At 40.9% G+C, this 18,922-nt stretch overlaps 1 protein-coding gene and 1 long non-coding RNA gene across 9 annotated transcripts in view; one reads left to right on the top strand and one right to left on the bottom strand.

The window, feature by feature from the left end:
• LOC143837522 (uncharacterized) overlaps positions 1 to 10,441 on the top strand; it is a 54,133-nt gene extending 43,692 nt beyond the window's left edge. The window contains exons 2-3 of the long non-coding RNA XR_013231003.1: positions 6,114 to 6,151; positions 10,347 to 10,441. This is a non-coding gene — a long non-coding RNA (uncharacterized LOC143837522). The remainder of the gene's footprint in view (positions 1 to 6,113; positions 6,152 to 10,346) is intronic.
• CAMKMT (calmodulin-lysine N-methyltransferase) overlaps positions 1 to 18,922 on the bottom strand; it is a 347,932-nt gene that overhangs the window by 84,303 nt on the left and 244,707 nt on the right. The gene's annotated exons all lie outside the window — the stretch shown is intronic.

An 18,922-nucleotide genomic window follows, 5' to 3' on the forward strand; every position in this document is an offset into this window, starting at 1 on the left:
CTAAGATTATGCTTCAGCTAAGCTCAAATTGCTTACACCTCTTCTATTGGGTTTCAAATTACAGCCCTGTCATCTAAAACCTCTCTTCAATGAAATTTTTACCATATATAAAAATTAAAGAGAGAGGGGAAAAAAAGAAAGCAGGTACACTGGAGAAGAGTAAATGGGAGAGATACATTTCCCACTTTGGTTGTTGCTACCACTAGAAAAAGCTGATAAGTAAATCCACTTGAAAAAAAAAACCCACACTCAGTAAACTATTACAGAGCCCTATACAATAATTTGGAGGAAGGAGGTGAAAGGGAGCAAGGAGTGGCAGTTCACGATGCTAAGGAGAATCATGCTGATGATGCTTCCCAGTGGAATGGTTTGCATCAGGAGTACAGATTCGCTGCAGCTGACAGCAGCAAACATCAAAGGGAACAATCATCACACAAAGTCTAAATGTAGATCATGGGTGGCATTCAGCCCTAAATATCTGCTGGCACCACTGGAAATACCACAGTAGCTGCTTGAACATAATCCAACTTTTTGCATCCTCACTTGCATTTTCCCTTGTGCAAGATCTTCGGGAGCTAATTTATCAGCACACACACACACACACACACATATATATATATATATACACACACACACACACACACGCAGGCACTGAACAATTAAGTCTTATTTATTTATTTGTAATTCAATTTATAGACAGCCTCTCCCCAGTGGCGGGCTTGTGGCAGTCAACAATAATGGCAGTCAACAATACATTTAAAACCATAAAACTCTAAGAGCTTAAAACAATAAGTAATGCCAAAACTTAATACAATATTGTGGAATTTTATGATGTTAACAGCCATGAGCTAGTTGCCTGGGACTGGCGGGCAATCAATTAAATACATAAATAAATAATAAAATAAAGAAATACAATTCATTCCCTCACCACCGCAGTATCACTGGCAAGTTCAATATCATGATGACTGTTTATGTTTGCACATGTGCACCACTGGATCAAAGGCTTAATGGAATCACAAAGATATCACAGTCCAAATGGGTGTTTGGTTCCACCACTGCTATGACCTGTTTTTTGTTTGTTTTTTTGTCACCATTAAATTATACCATGATCAAGATGGAACTATATGCCACAAAGTTTTAGATATTGTGAAGGAGACTGGGAAATAGACATAAGGCTGACTTTTGGGTGGCAATCCCATATTCTTTCATGATGAGATAGTTCTGTGAAGCTATTGCTGCAGTCTGAGATTACAATTTAAAACCCAGCTGGCCAGACTGCAACAAAATAGCATTACATGGAGAGTTTATTGTAATATGCAGCAGAAATCATCTGGCACAGCAGAGGAAAAAATATAGCATTGCAATAGGGATTAATGAAGGTTCTTAAAATTAAATAAATAAGAAAAAAAGACAAAAGTTGTAGAAAAGCTCTGTGGTTCTGTGTAATTTATTGGTTACTTATCATTAGAAAAAGTTCTGGTATGTGTGTGCATAGATGAATGGGCATGGTGGCCAATCTCCAGAAGGGCCTTGAGTTTTTGCAAATTTACAACAAATTTCCAGACTATAGAGATCATGTGGCCTAAAGAACATGGCAGCTATGGAGGACAAGCTCTACAGCAGGGCGGCCAAACTGTGGCTCTCCAGATGTCCATGGACTACAATTACTATGAGCTCCTGCCAGCATTATGCTGGCAGGGGCTCATGGTAATTGAAGCCCATGGACATCTGGAGAGCCAGTTTGGCCACCCCTGCTCTACAGTTTGTGAAAGACTCTAGGTGAGTCTCAGCTTCTCCCTTCCATAAGCATTGCCCTCAAATCTCCAGGAATTTCCCAAGCCAGAGTTCATAGCTCTAGTGGTTATGACAGTACAAATGTAGTGCAGAGAAGATGAGAGTAAACCTTCTTGTAAGGATAAAATGAGAGGCGATGTATATGTGCCACTTGAACTTACTAGAGGAAAGGAGCAATAAAATTTGGTAGCATGTAAAGTATGATTAGCTTTGGCACTCTGGGTTCAATCTAAATCATCATCTCCACTAAATCAGGAAACATATTTATTCATTCAAAATAGTCTTTCATCCACATTTCTGGATCAGTAGCATGATATATTACAACATGTACTGGAAAAGACAGCACAATGATACGGGATTCTCCTCTCCCTGCAGGGAAAAAAACCCATGTTATATTTATATGTGTTCCATTATTTACATTGATTCCATTAGAAATAAATCTCCTCCTTTCCCATATTCATTAAATTATTACGCAGAGCTACCTAGGACGCCACTGGAAGTAAAGAGACAAGAAAATAACTTTTCTAATCTGCAGTTTGGTAGTTTGAAGCATGGCTTGCCCCTCTGCCTGATCAAATAAGGATTTGGCTGTAATCTAACACGGGCTAAGTAGTTCATTGAGAATGTTAAAATCTGCATTAATAAATATGCCTGGGCTTCTCAGGTTTGTGCCCCCCTCCTTTCCTATTGCTATCTGCTATAAGCGGTAGGGGATCAGCTGCAACTCAAATCCCCAGCTGAACAACCCAAATACAACCCAGTGAGCAGACTTAAAACAAGGCCATTTATTGGTGCCTGTTATGCAAACAAAGCATCCAAGTCTTCGAAACAGATGTCAACTGAAGCATATGCTTACTGTAAACTGGAATTTGATTCTCTTTATAAAAATAGACTTAAATGGGCCTTTAGAGACCAAGCTGCCTCTCGCTGTATACCCACTGCCTAACTTGATTCGGTCTTAAGCCTTTAAAAAGATGAATAGTCTGATATCCAAGGGCAAAAGCAGAAAAGCAAGGGAGGGGGGGGAATTAAATTGGAAATAAATGATAACATGTTGGAGCAGTTCCCAGAAGCAATTTTACAGATTTTCTCTAAAAACACAAGACAGGAAGTTAAAAGCTTAGTGCAGGTCACCCATGGCATGTTGCGTTATCATTTTATACCACTTAGGGTGAAAAAGGGACTTAGCGTTCAGGTGGCAACTTTAGTACAGTGCTTGCCTTATTTTATTTTTTTTACCCCTTCTCACATTTTGATGCCTTTTAAATGTCACTTATTTTACATGAGGCAGTTGGTGGAGACATGAGTCAACAGCAATCAGAACCATTATCCCCTGCAGTGAGCCCTGGTCCTAATGCATTATGACACCTTAGCTGGCCAGCCACCGATTTACCTTTCTGCTTCTTAGGGAATTAAGTGGCATCATGTGAAAATGGTTGTGATATGAACAGCATGGGCATAACTGGTATTAAATTTACCTCTCAGCCTAAGTGAATTTTCCTCACATGTGACTAATCAAAATGAAAGCTGTGGACACAGGCAGATACGGCCAGCACTCCTCCACCCCTGGGACCAGGGCTATTTTGTTTTATCTCTTTGTACAAGCTGGCAGAAGTTTAAAGTGAAGGGGATAATCCAGTGCTGGTGTCTTTATGAAATAACATCCTTACATGAAGAGGCTTTTAACTGTCTGTCGCTGTCTTCTCTCTCTCCTTCTTTCTCTCTCTCTCTCTCAAAAAAAGGAGTGTGACAATCTCATTTTGCTGGGCACCCTCCCATGAAAAGGGAAAATAATAGCCATAATAGCTATGGCTAGTACTGACCTTACATGATCCATTATCCACTAAACACTTTAAAAGTCAGTTTTACATATGCTGGAGGGGGGGGGGATTACAGAACTATCCCGAGAGATGAAGATGATGATTTCATGAATTTGGCTTCGGCTTGAGACCCAGTTACCAGATACCTCAAATCCATAAATGTCTGTGTTGTTCCTAAAAAGCAAAGAAAGCCTTTCTTGCTTAAATCAGATACTTCTCCTGGAAAGGACAGGGAGAAGCACTTCATCCGGGTGTCATTTCAGGAAGCGAGTGTGTTCACAAATAGCGGTCCAATCGAAAATGGGAAGAACGTTCCTTAGAAGCAATAAGAAAAGGATGCTAAGGCCTACCAGTATTTTTGGAACTGCTGACACTCATGCACAATTGTGCTTTAGTAGCTATTTAGCAGCGATTGGTAGGTGCCAAAGAAAGTGCAGACAGAGCAATTATCATCCAGAACAGTCAAAGCAATGTTTATTGACAGACAAGAATGCTATGAACCAACAGTGAATGTTGCTGATAATACATGCACACTGCTAAATTTCACCAGAATTGGCTGGCATATGCTTCCTATTCTACTTTCTACACCTTACTAATTAAAGGCTTTCAGGACAAAAATATCAATTGCATTTCCTCTCTCCCTTTTTTAATGTCAAAAAGCACCATACATTTTTCTTAAAAATTAATTTCACTCTATTAACTTCAGTTTGTTTCCCAATTCTAAGCATTTGTTTTGGTTAATCGCACAAAACTGATTTTTGATGAACGAGTAGTTTTGTTTTCCATGCATCAACATCTGGTAGTCTCAAAGGCTGCAAAACATCAAGATTCTTTGTCAGATTTTCCCCTATTAACTGTATTTATTACTAGACAAAACAAAACCATGCTTCAAACAATAAAATGTCACTTAAAATAATGGGTGCTACCCAACGTCTTTTAAATTTCCATCGGATTTCAGTGGGTTCTTTGCATTTCATTTTCCCAAAGCTCCGGACAGGTTATGCATATTAAAAGAACATGGAAAAGTATTTGCAGATGGCCTCTTCTATTTTACAAAGGCAGTAATTGATGGTATAAATATATGGTCTAGCCTGATTTTTAATGTACCTCTCTTCAATCAGGTTATCTGACAACAGGCTTCTGTGTCTCCTTGTTCCTTCTCTCAGGTAAAAAAAATCTTTTAAAGCCCCACAGTGGTATTTGAGAGGCTGGAGGGGCAGCTGTCATTGGTTCCCTCACTGGTTCAAAACAAGGTGGCTCTCCAACAACCGTCTGATACCAGCAATCCTATGAAAGAAGGGGCATGTCCAGTTCTTAGGGATTTAATTGTCATACTGGGATAAAGCAAGCTTAATCTGGGCTGGCCTGTGTTCAAAAAATTTTAAGCCAGTTCACACAAACAACTGACAGATCTCCAGAGTGCAAGCCTGCCTAGATAGAAGAGTGTTGCAGTTTCCCCTAAATAATTAAGTGTAAATGAGTCCCTAAAACGCTGGGCCATCAAAATCACTACTAAGAAAGCCCTGTTCCACACTCCTTAACCCACCTATCCCTGGCAGTATTTTATGCACAGCTGGCCCCACATCACTCCTACAGATCATAAGTAGTTGTGCTCATACATGAGAGCTTTGCACTTTGAAGCAGAAACATACCTTGAAGTAGGATACTAACTGGATGATGCTGGAAAACTCACTGTGCCTTAACCTAACCTAACCACAGAGATGTGGAGTGAGAGTGGATGGGGCTAACAAATTTAGAGTCATTGGTTTTCTTGAATTTGGGGGAATGTTATTGGGAGTTCAGAAATTCTAGATGGGAGTTATAGTTCAGAGGAATTACGGTTGCAGCATTGGAATATGCATCCTCAGATCTGGCTCTGCTTCTGGATGGAAGGGACCTGTTCTGGTGCAAAAGCAAACCATCCTATGGGGCAGATTCAATGACCCATTCTCCTCTCATCCTGCAGTCAGCAGACCACATTCTCCTGGGAGGGGAAACCCATCCAGCAGGCCTGCCCGCGGGGCTGAACAACATGCCTGTCAAGCCTCCTGGTCCATTGGGAAGGTGAAGCTTAGAGGAAGCCCATGGGTTTCAGCCTCTATTAGAGTCCTCCCTAGCCACCTCGCCATGCGTGGCAACCATCTCCCCGCCCGTAAAGACGTTGCTGCTTAAGCAGACATGCAGCCTCAGAAGGAGGCTCTTGAAACTAGGTGGAGCCCTGCCTGAAAGAATGGGCCCAGCCCCCAAAGGATCCATCCCCAAGCCAAAACCACCAGCTGTGACAAAGGCAAGTAGAAAAGACAAGATAAACAGGGACAGAGGGTGGGAACAGCAAAACTGCAGCAGCAAGCAGCAAAGGAAGACCCGCCATATGAACCAGTCCTCCTTTTAGACCTTCCACACTGCAAGCCATGCCCTCGCAGTTCTGCAATTGCTTGGGAGCCACCCTGCCAGATTCCCACACAGCCAAGCCACTCATGCCCTTCTTCGTTTTTCCAGAGCCCCCCGATCCTGTGCAACACTGGAAATGTGCCAAGGTGAGTACATGGCTGGATTTATACCACCTCATCGTGTAAAGCTGACCTTCAGAAACACCAGATACAGATATGTATTTGTATATACACACAGCAAATTTCTATTTCATTGCTCCCTCCCCCCAATTTGCATTGAAATAATTTTAGTGTTCAACATCTAACTATATTCTTCCTGAAGTTATCAAGGAGGATCAATACAAGATATTGTGAAGAAGAAATTTTGAAATCTGACATCTTTATTTCTTTGTCTATTATGATCTTCTTAAAATAATTCTAGCTTGCATCATTTGATGACTATACAGGTATCGTGTAAACCAAGAAGCACTCTTATTTTATTGGTAGAATCCACACCACAAATCAGTGTAAATAACACTACCTCTTTCACTATTGCCATATCCCCCTACTTTATTAGCAATTCAGTATTTCAGGAAACATATGTCCTCGAAATGTTTATGTTACAGCACCCTTGTCCTACTGTTAATGTGACAGCAAAAGGAAAGCTGCTTACAATTAAACAGATCACCACAATGTTAATCAAAAGCCTATGATGTCCAGTGGTGTATTTTTAGCTGTATTAGGCCTATTGAATGAGGGAAATACTGACACCCAAGCGGATCACGTTTAGAAGTTGATTACACACTTAGGAAGATGAGACAGGAAATATATCCAACCTTTCTGTTTGGACAGAACAGTCATCTTAGTCTAGTCTAACCTATTTGCTAGTAAACTTGAGTGAAGCACCAAGTGCTGTCATGCTGTTCCTTTAAAAAGCAAACACCCATTATCTCTGGAAGGCATTGTATCATTTTCAAGAGTGTGGTAGTCAATGTCTGCTGCTTGGCTGTACCAGAGAAATATCTTGAGAAAAATTACAACTAATCCTTTGTTCTCAACTCTCCCCACTTCATGAAAGCTGAAACATGATGCAAACATGTTCTATGGAGGTATTTTTCAGTATGACCATTTATGCACTGGAGGTTTCATGCCAGGCTGCAGGCTGGAGTTTTAGTTGTGGCAGGTTGCCCCACCTCTTCCTGCACCCACAGGGGGGAGCATTTGGCTGGTGCACCTCATCCACCCCCCCATTCATGCTCCTGCATGGGAGCTGGGGCAGTGAAGTTCCCAGTGCATAAATGGTCTATTTGACTCCCCTACATCCTGCATCTATAATAGTTTCAACTTGTGCCAGCACTAATAGAATATTACGATAAATTCAGAAATGGATATGCTGTTAGTTCCATCTCCTATGAAAATGAAGGTAGAACAACCCTGAAAAGTGCAGACAGCAAGAGAATGTTGTACATAGAAGCTTTGCAAGGGCCAAGAAATACTGAATTGAAGAGCCAATGTGAAGCAATGATTCGTGTCGAACTAGGATATGAGAGATTTGGGATCAAATCCCCACTCTGCCATGGAAGGTTGCCGCATGACCTTAGGCCAGTCACACATTCTTGCCTACTATACTTCACAGAGGTGTTTCAAAAATAAAATGGACTCAAGAAGAACAATGTAAATTGCTTTGAGTCCCAATTGCGGAGAAAGAGGAGATATAAATGAAGAAAATAAATACTAGCTTTTCATTTTTACAAGAGGAAGAAGACCTTCTTGACACCCAAAAGACAGGGCTGCAGCATGCAGAGGAATGGGTTAAGAGTCTGTGAAACAACTGGTAGGATCTAATCCAATATCTGATGTCACCAGGCTCGGCTACTAGCACCCTACCTGTCTCCCGACCACCTGGCCACAGTGATCCATGAGACGGTCACCTTCAGAATAGATTATTGTAATTTGCTCTACGCAGGCCTACCCTTGTCCTTGATCTGGAAACTTCAGCTAGTGCAGAACGCAGCTGCTAGGGTCCTCACTGGCACACCTTGGAGGGCCCATATTCAGCCTGTGCTGAGGCAGCTGCACTGGTTGCCTATTGCTGCTCGGATCCAGTTCAAGGTACTGGTTTTAACCTTTAAGGCTTTACGTGGGTTGGGACCAACATACCTACTGGACCGCCTGTTGCCCTATGTCCCCCGCAGGACCTTACGCTCTGTGGGGGAAAACCTATTGGTCATTCCTGGCTCAAGATGATCTCCATCCTAAAGGTGCAAAAAAAAAAAAAAACCAGGCCATGGAACAAAAACAAAAAACAGAAAACAAACAACAAACAAACAAACAAACAAGAAAATGGGTCAAACATAATGCCTGAAAGAAGAATGAGCTGCAGGCCTTCTTCCAAGCAACAAGCCTCATTAAATAAAATAGGTGATTTATTGGTTAACCATTTTAGGATTTGATCTGAATCTAGTAGCACAACCTTAGTGACCTTACAGCAACAACAACAGTTTTAGGGTATAAGCTTTCCAGAGTCAAAACTCTCTTTGTCAGATACAAGTCTGATGAAAGGAGCTTTGACTCTTAAAAGCTTATACCCAGAAAATCTACTGAACTTAAATCTACTTCTTTTACTGCAAACCAATATGGTTACCCTCTCAAACTATCTTAATGGAAGTCTGCTTAGGACTCTACTCATCTGAACTGAAAGCCCTCAGATATACTTGCTTACAAACTGGGCCCCCCATCAGTCATGCTATCATTAAAATGTAGGCATTTAAATGTATAAATGCATTCTGCCTCCACACCTTTATCCCTGCTGTTTCACTGATATCTTGGTAGATTCCTTCATGAGGGAGGCAAAAGTAGGTATGGAACATGGATTCACAGCTTTTCCAGGGCAATCTGGATTCCCATACCACCCAGTCTGCTCAGGTGCATGTCTGCTTTTATTCAGTGAGCTTTCTCCCAGAAAGAAGAATTACATCCTCATTCTACTTGCATTTATTAGATTCCCATGTTTTTCCTGGAATTTGTTTCTCAAGTGAGCATAAATAACATCGTGGTCTGCAACATTTATTATCAATATTTAGTAGTACTATGTGCATGAAAAAGTACAAAATTAAGAGAGAATACCATATTCAACTTTAAAACTTTAAAACTAGTCTGTCCACTTTAAGGGCCTTAGCTAAGTCCTGTTCCTATTATATTGTTTAAGATCACTTAAATTGTGTTATTTAGATTATTGTTGTTGTTGTAGTTGTTTATGTTATATATTAATTCGTTCCATGTATCCTCCATGTTGTATGTAAACTGCCCTGAGCCATATGGAAGGGTGGTATAGAAATCAAATCAAATTAAATCATAAATAAATAAATAATAAAATTTGGTGCATTCTCCTAGCACCTTAAAGGGTTTTTTCCTGCCAAATTCCCCATTCTAGAACCATGGACAGCTCCACTGTAGTGAAACCTGGTGAAGTACATCTCAAACTTGAAGATGTTTCATATTTGACAAGATACACGTCTTTTGAAGAGGCACTTTATACATTTGTTTTTTCTACCATGCAATATGCTTCCAGTCTATGCTCCTGCAGTGAAAAAAGACACTCGGGGTAAATACTTTTTGCAATTCATAAAGTGTAATGTGAAGTAGAATGTCAAAACAGGGAGCAAGATTGGACTTCTTCAGACAACCAAGTTGCACTTGATTCCCACTAGATAGCTTCAAAAGTTATCAATCATAAGGACCATCTTAATGCCCTCCATCAGGAACCTAATCAAGTGCAGCTAGACACTTGAATAGCTGAGCAATGTTCGACACCACTGGATTTTTCTCATATTTCGTACATTTCTTGTTTAATGTGCAAAACCCTATTTAATAAAATATAGTAATCTGAAAAGAAATGGCCTCAGATTGTACCAGCATAACACTTTGTGTAGGAAAATAAGTTTAAATTCCTTATTTTTGAATGAAGAAATCCCACCCACCTTTAGCTGAATATCTGGAAAACAGAATCTCAACTAGCCCCATTGCCAGTTACTGAATAGTACTTCATCATGCAAAGTGAATATACTTAGAATGATGTACTGCACATGGGTGCATCACCCACAGCCCATACCTATGAAAGTACAAAAAGGATTGGTAGAAACATTTTTTAAAAACAAATGAGGATAGGGAGCATATTTGTTTACAGAGAGGGGACAAGCCTGAAAGAGAGGGGGGAGAAGAATGACACAGAAATCCTGAACTGGGGAAAAGCAGGCCACAATTTTATTGAAAGGGAGGGATATTTTAAATGTTTTTATGTATTTTAAAATTATTTTATCATATTTTTATTGTGAATCACTGTAACCCATGTTGGGGCCTTCAGGTGCAGAAAGAAAGAATCAATCCATGGACACCGACTCACTGGTGGTTGCTTTGTGGCTGTAGGATCCAGGGACTTCCCAACAAGGAAGGAGGCCATAGGGGTAAGTTCCAGTGGTCTTGCTGCACTTCCCAGGCTTCTGGACATGGGGGAGAGCCTTCTCTGTGGCCAGCCAATCACTTGCCACTTTTAGGATCTCCTATGGGGATGGCTGGAAGCAGGCTTAGCAAGTATGCCTACTACCTGGCCTTGCACCCAGGGTTATTTAAATGCCCAGCCACCCTATGTCCGAGTGCTTTGCCATGTGACCATTTGCACCAGGCATTCAATTCTTCCTTGTTCTTTCTAGCACACAGTTGTTGGGTTTCTAGGCTGTGGCACTGGTGGAGAAGCTAGGTTGAATTCAGAGTTCCTAGATTGAGGATCTGCCAGCAAGCAAGGTGATTTTACTGTGTTTGCTATTCTTTTAAAAATAAATTAAAGACAAAGTCCTTGGAGAAGAGAAGCTTTGAACCACCAGTTGGTTGGGCCTGAGCAGAAGACCTTTGGTTAGCAAGGTTTTGAATTTGAAGCACGCCTCCCAAAACAAGAGCTTGAAGAGTAAAGTGGGTTTAGCCAGTCCCAGTTAAGGTTGGGGACTACAATAAAAAACCTGCTAAGGCTGTTGCTTCCTCTGGAAAGATGTGGTCTGTGGCTGCGAGGACTTTCTTGCATCTAACAGGTAGTAGTCCCTGACTATTTCTTTGGAGCCTTCTGATGGATAAATTGAAGGACTGCAATCTAGATTTTCATATAGTTAGGTGGATAGGGAATTGGTTAGAGACCTGCACTCAAAGAGTTGTTAATGGTGTTTCATCAGATTGGAGGGAGGTGAGTAGCGGGGTACCTCAGGGCTTGGTGCTCGGTCCGGTACTTTTAAACATATTTATTAAAGATCTAGATGAGAGGGTGGAGGGACTGCTCATTAAATTTGCAGATGACACCAAATTGGGAGGACTGTCACATACTCCAGAAGATAGAGACAGAGTTCAACAAGATCTGAACACAATGGAAAAATGGGCAAATGAGAACAAGATGCAATTTAATAAAGATAAGTGTAAAGTTCTGCATCTGGGTCAGAAAAATGAAAAGCATGCCTACTGGATGGGGGATACGCTTCTAGGTAACACTGTGTATGAATGAGACCTTGGGGTACTGGATTGTAAACTGAACATGAGCAGGCAGTGTGATGCAGCGGTAAAAAAGACAAATGCCATTTTGGGCGGAACAGAGGCATCACATCAAAATCAAAAGATGTCATAGTCCCATTGTATACGGCACTGGTCAGATCACACCTGGAATACTGTGTGCAGTTCTGGAGGCCTCACTTCAAGAAGGACGTAGATAAAATTGAAAGGGTACAGAGGAGAGCGACGAGTGCGTCTAGTCAAGGCTATGGTCTTCCCAGTTGCAATGTATGGCTGTGAAAGTTGGACCATAATGAAGGCCGAGCGTCAAAGAATTGAGGCTTTTGAACTCTGGTGCTGGAGAAGACTCTTGCGAGTCCCTTGGACTACAAGGCGAACAAACCGGTCAGTCCTAGAGGAGATCAGCCCTGACTGCTCCTTAGAAGGCCAGATCCTGAAGATGAAACTCAAGTACTTTGGCCACTTCATGAGAAGGAAGGACTCCCTGCAGAAGAGTCTAATGCTGGGAGCGATCGACGGCAAAAGAAGAAGGGGACGACAGAGAATGATGTGGCTGGATGGAGTCACTAAAGCAATCGGTGCGATCTTAAATGGACTCCGGGGAATGGTAGAGGACACGAAGGCCTGGAGGATCATTGTCCATGGTCATGATGGGTCAGACATGACTTCGCACCTAACAACTATTTGTGATAAAATCATACTATTCCAATCCCCCATCAAACATCAGTTTTCATAAAATAGATTGTTATCCATTGCCTGTTTATAAAACTTGCCTTTATCCTCATTAGGTGCATAGATTCCTAAAATCAATTTCTTAACCCCAGATACCTCATTTTCAACTCCCCACATATCTACTGTCCATCTGTAAGAACAAGTTTTAGTTTCAAATATACAACACAATTTTTCTTATTAGTACTTGCCATTATGAACTCTTCGCCTAGTATTTCTGAACCAAATATTCTGAATCTTTAATCCTAAATGGGTTTCTTGTAGACAAATAATATCCAAATTTATCTTTCTTAAATGATGAAATATTTCTCCCCACTTCTGAGGAACATTTTTTTCCATTTATATTCCATGTTAGATGTCTGTAATCTATATTTAAATTGTGGATGTAGAATAGTTCATATTTATAACCTTTCTTTCTTAATCTGATTTCTGTGACTCCTTCTGGGGCAACTGCTGTGTAAGTTCCTTTGAAGCTTCTGTTTCCTCCCATTCTAACAAAAGGTTATATGATAGGACCTTTCTGCCTACAGCATGGTGTCATTTTTTTGGCTATAGTGTGGTGCATTTTTGTTTCCATCTGCCCTTCAGATGCATCAGTGATCCAGCTGGGGAAGAATGACCTACCCAGTTATAAAGATGTTGGTCTCATGTTGGCCATTGGTGGACATGCAGGCCTTGTGTTCTCTGTTTCCTCATGTTGAATTATTTTGGGCAGAGCTGTGGGAAAGGAGGACCTGTTGGGGTGCTGTTCTCTTCGAAGTTGGATGCAGTGAACTAAAAAATATGCAAGGTGGCAGCATGTTTTATGGAATTGGTGGGTGGCTCAGTCATTCACCATTCTGGTATTTCTTTCAGGTCATCCGCTCTGTATAGGGCCAATGGGTCAGGACTTATGGATTCATGGCATTCAGGACTCTTTCCTTTCTTAGTTGCAGCACTAGGAACACTTGGGGGGAGCAGGGCATATGTCCAGCTCTTAGGGCAATTTTGGATATTGGGCCAGAAACATTTGTGGGGAGGCTATGACTGTGCACTTGCCTCCCTGGGTGGGGACCCCCTTACGGGTCTTTGGATATGAATCATTTAGCAACAGGCCCAGCTCAGGGGTGGTTACCTAGTTCTACTCTCAGGTAGCAAGAGTTCCACACAAGATGTTGTGCCTTTGTGGGTCAATCTTCTTGTCATGTTGGATTTTCCCTAGCATGTGGGCTGGGATACAGTTCATCATCCAGGAATTAGGTATCTCAGTGTCTGGATTTGACTCTATGCTGCACCAAATGTCTGGTGCCTTTATGAATGAATGAATGAATGAATGAATGAATGAAAGAAAGAAAGAAAGAAAGAAAGAAAGAAAGAAAGAAAGAAACTTTGTTGTAGCAATGCACTGTAAGCTCTCTGCCAGTGTATAAATTAGCTGAGTCAACTGCATGGTAGAAACTAGAGAAATCCATTTGCTTGACTGCACTTATCAAATGCTATGGAGCTTATGTAACAAGTAACACATACAAATAAAAAGAATACTTAATACAACCAGGTTTAATTCAAATGGTATGAAAAGAGAAACCCCGCTTTGCTGTTCCCTTCTTTTGCAACAGTGTCGGTGACAGCAGTCTGAATTCATAGTGCAAGACACATCTAACTCCTGGTAACATGAGCAAAAGATGCAGTGTTCTGGTTTTAAGGACTGGATTCATTAAGCTTGGATGGATGCAAATGTGGTCAAAAAGAAAGAATACTCTTTAAAATCACATGGTGCAGTCCAAAGTTCTGCTTAAAGTTACACTAGGAGTTTGCACTAGCTTAATACGGATTCTTTGTCATTTTCTTTGGATTCTTGCTTACCATGCCATATCATAAACTACTTCTGAAGTTCCACGCAGATTTAGAAACTGCAAGATAAGAAGACAAGAAATGTGCTGGTGAGTCACAACTGACTCATGCCAACCCTTCCATGGGAAGTTCCAGGCATGAGATGAGCAAACCCAGAATGTAGCAACCCCAGTCTTCCCATTCAAATACTGACCATGGCTGATTGTGCTTAGCTCCGAAGCTCTGATGAGCTCAGGCCAAACTTGGCTAACTGGGCTGTTAACAGGGAAGCTGGTGACAAAACAAATGTATCCTCGAGGGTTCATGGGACTGTTAGATATACAGAAAAAAACCCTTTTATGATTGTGGATGTGAAAACTAGGCTTATATATTTTTCTTATTTATCTTTAAATGTATGTTTTGCTTTCCTATAAAACCATTCTTAAAGGTTTATTCTAGAAATCAAGTTAAAGAATTTATTAAAAAATCAACTTCACCATATCTGCATCAATGGAATTATATATTTAGTTTTTAAAATATCACCAATACTAAATTAGAAAAAGAGAAGGCATTTGAAACTACATGACTTCATATAAGTATGATAAAAGAAATAAAATGTAATTAAAATGGACAAAAAATGAAACTCATTCAAGCAAAGAAAGCAATGGAACATCCACCTTGAGTGTGATTTAGTTCATACTAGATGTGAGTATTATGAAAGTGTGTATGATTTTTAAGAGATCTAGAGACTTTAATGATCAATAACTATAATTTGACCACAATGGATTACCCTACATTAAATATGGATTTGCCCAATAAAAAAAAATACATTCATGTGCTGTTTTTAAGCTTTAAATTGGAGTCCATCCCATAATAATGTTTGAAGTTACTCCTGCCATTAAGAGGAGATCAAATCCCAGGCCTGAGGGCATAATCAACATGCTGCAGGGGTAAAGAAGGTAGTTCCCATCTGTAAACATTGCACAGTTGTCTGCCTATAACCAGAAGATTTCTTCTTTTCTCCATGGCATCAGGTGTTGGACAGTGCTGGAGGCAGGATGCTCAGCTTGACAGACTGTAGTTCTGATGTAGTGGGACAAATAGGATGCTTTTATGAAGGGGGGGGGCCCACATGGCCAGATCCTGAGATCCCTGAATAGCACCTGCTTTGGACACTATCATAACACTATCATAAGATAGATTGAAATAGCTGGACATTTAGAGCACAATGAAATAGAGATTTCATTAAGATCACTATTTGACAAATGTTTTGTGAAGGCAAGTGTTGCAAATAAATGATACGTGAATAAAGGGTCCTAATGTACAGAAGAATTTAGTAATAATTGCACTCCCCATCCAGCCCCTGAATTTTTGAAGTTAGGACATATTACCATATACATATTACCATATATGCCCTCCATGCTGTAGAACCTCCATGTTCAGTAGGTCCATCTTATGAAGGAAATAATGCCTTAAGATAACTAAATTGCTCCGGAAGGTGCGTTCTTAAAAGATGTAGAATCATAGTTTATTGCACAGTTCATTATGATTATTTCTTACTCCTTTGTCTTCTACTTTTGTAATCCATTTTCTGTATTGTTTATAGTGTGTCATGTGTCAATTTGTGTTTTTGGTCTACATAATCATCTAATTTTGTAACCACGGCACTGTTGGATATCTCATGTGGTCTGATCGCATTGTTTTTATATTTTGTAATCCACTTTGAGATTGATGAGAGAGATTGAACTCAAAGAATCAAACACTGGAATTACAATTGGAGGAAAGAATATAAATAATCTTTGTTATGCTGATGACACTACCCCCATGTCAGAAACTAAGGAAGAAACTAGAACAGCTGATTATAAAGGTCAATGAAGTAAGTAAGAAAGTTGTCCTTTTCTTAAACACTAAAAAGAAAAAAAATAATGACCGCTGAAGGTTCCATGGACAGCAAAAGTCACAAACAAGGAAATACTACAACGCATAAAGTCTGATATATCTTTGGTAGGAAAAATCACGAAACTCAGGCTCACTTACTTTGGCCATATCATGCGATTCAACTCAGTGGAGAAAGCAATTCTGCTAGGATTGGTCAGTGGAAAAAGGAACCAGGCCAACAAAGGGTGCGGTGGTTGGACACACTCAGGGTGCACACTATCCAGAACATTGCATGGCTGGGGGAGGCAGTGTGGGATTGGGGATTGTGGCAGGGGCTGTGCCATGGGATCACTAAGAGTTGGACCCTACTGAATGGTTGACATTAACAACAACAAAAATCTACTTTGAATCTCAGTGAGAATAACAGGTTACTGATGAAATTAATTAATTAATGAATTATTTGATGTATCATGTGAACAATTCTTTATTTCAAGTTTAGAGATGTTCCCTTATATTTTACAGAATCAGTAAATTTTGTGGCCTTGCTCTAAAACTGCATGATTTTAGTTTGTCCTACAACAGAGATAGCTGTGTGATGCTTTAGTTACTTTTTAATGTTAAACTTGTTGTAAGTTACTCCTGATTCTGGCAGTTTTTATCTGTGGATCCTGCAATATAAAACAACATAGGGGAAAAGCAGAACCCTGACCTTGGAGGCACAGTTCAAAAAAGTAGCAGGCCAGGCATTTTTCCACCTGCGCCAGGCCCGACTACTAGCGCCCTACCTGTCCCCCGAACACTTAGCCACAGTGATCCATGCAACAGTCACCTCCAGAATAGATTTCTGTAACTCGCTCTACGCGGGCCTCCCCTTGTCCTTGATCCGGAAACTTCAGCTAGTGCAAAACGCAGCTGCTAGAGTCCTCACTGACACACCTTGGAGGGCCCACATCCAGCCAGTGCTGAGGCAGCTGCACTGGTTGCCAATTGCTGCCCAGATCCAGTTCAAGGTTTTGGTTCTAACCTTCAAGGCTTTACACGAGTTGGGACCCACATACCTGAGGGACCGCCTATCGCCCTATGCCCCCCACAGGGCCTTGTGCTCTGCGGGTGAAAATCTGTTGGTCGTTCCCGGCCCTAGGGAAGCACGCCTGGCCTCAACCAGGGCCAGAGCCTTTTCGGTCCTGGCCCCTGCCTGGTGGAATGAGCTCCCGGGAGAGCTGCGGGCCCTGTGGGATCTTTCATCGTTCCGCAGGGCCTGCAAAACGGAGCACTTCCGCCAGGTTTATGGTTGAGGCCAAGGCTGACAATATAGACCTATGCCCCCCCCCGGGCTTTGGGACTAGGACTGAAGTAAACACCATCAGGGTCTGAAATAATCACCATCAAGATCCCCTCTCCACCCGCCAGTAGTGGGAGGGGGGGAAGTTGACTTGCCGATCTTGCCATGTTAGTAATGTTGGGATTGTAATTATTGTTTTAATGGGGATTTTAGGATGTTGTAACCCGCCACGAGCCGCAAGGGAGTGGCGGGGAATAAATCTAATAATAATAATAATAATAATAATAATAATAATAATAATAATAATAATAATAATAACCTTGCAGGGATCCACACACACAGCAGATCCCATGGAACTAGCTCAGCATCTCACTTGGAGCAGAATTTGTTAAAAAGGGTCAAAACTCTTTTAAATAGTACTCCAGTTAGATCTATTTCCTCTTAGGCCCATTATGCATGGAGTGGAAGGTCCGCATTCAGGGTGGAATAGCGGCGGCTAAAATCACCAATTATGCACGCTGCAGGCGGCAACGTATGCTGCCAAAAAAGCCGCGTTAGCGAGATGTGGAAGAAAGTGGAGCTTCCCGGGACCAGGGTGCAACCAGAAGTGGCTCCAGAGTAGCCACGTGCATAATCGGATACTCTGGGTTTTGCTGCTGTTGCATTCCGTCCCGTGCATAAGCGGTTTCCTTCGCTTCTTCCTCCTCCGCATTCTCCATGCCGCTGTCTCAGCAGCAGTGCATAATAGGCCTTACAGGTGCTTCATGCCACAGAATCAAAAGCAGCCAAAAGATCTAATACAGGCAGCTGGAGTGTTTTACTGATGTCCTTTTAGATATAAAGATCATTTAGGCCAATGCCACCAGAGCAATCTGCGTCCTCAATCTAGGCCCTAAAAGCTTCCCCATCTCCCTGTGTGGGGTTGATGCTGGACCACATACCCAAATGATACTCTTCCTCTTTCAGGCTATCAAAGCATATTTCTACTATCCACATGACAACTAAAGGCAAATGTTACATTCTCTACATTTAGCTATGGATAAGAAAACAGAGAGAGCATGGATATGGACATATGTGAGCAGTGACCTCGCAAGAAAAATGAAGACCTTTTTTTTTATCGGCTATCCCTGGGGCTTATATTTCCCCATTTTAACAGCCATAAAGTAATTTCTTTCTTATTACATATATTAACTATTCTGACTATTAAGAGAACTACATTAATACATATGTTTCAAAGTCAACCATCCATTATTAGGTGTTCACTATGTTAATATGACTTTTTTATTTACAGCTTTTACCAAATACCATTATGTTGTTAATAGCATTAATCCAGAAGTGAAGTACCTTTCCCCCCTGTTTCTTATTGTTAAAATGGTAAATTGCTATGGTTTTGATATTCATTTTTAAAACAATTTATTGTTAACAAATGGCATGAAAAAAATGAACACAAGCTAGAGATGCTGTTGCAAGAAGCAGTTTGACATCAACAAGCAGTATGTGTGCTTTGTGCGGAACAATTATTCACGATTTGTAAGCAATATCATGTTTGTTACTATATTTTTCTACATTATATTATGTTTTTAAGGCATACCTTATTAAAAGCTTATAACAGAAAAAGCCGTCCTTTTCAGGGTGTTTTGTAAGTGCCAAGTTTTTACAGTGAAATCAATAGTAAAACTATCATAGAGTATCAG

This window comes from Paroedura picta, chromosome 1 (assembly GCF_049243985.1).
Source record: "Paroedura picta isolate Pp20150507F chromosome 1, Ppicta_v3.0, whole genome shotgun sequence".
Taxonomy (NCBI): domain Eukaryota; kingdom Metazoa; phylum Chordata; class Lepidosauria; order Squamata; family Gekkonidae; genus Paroedura; species Paroedura picta.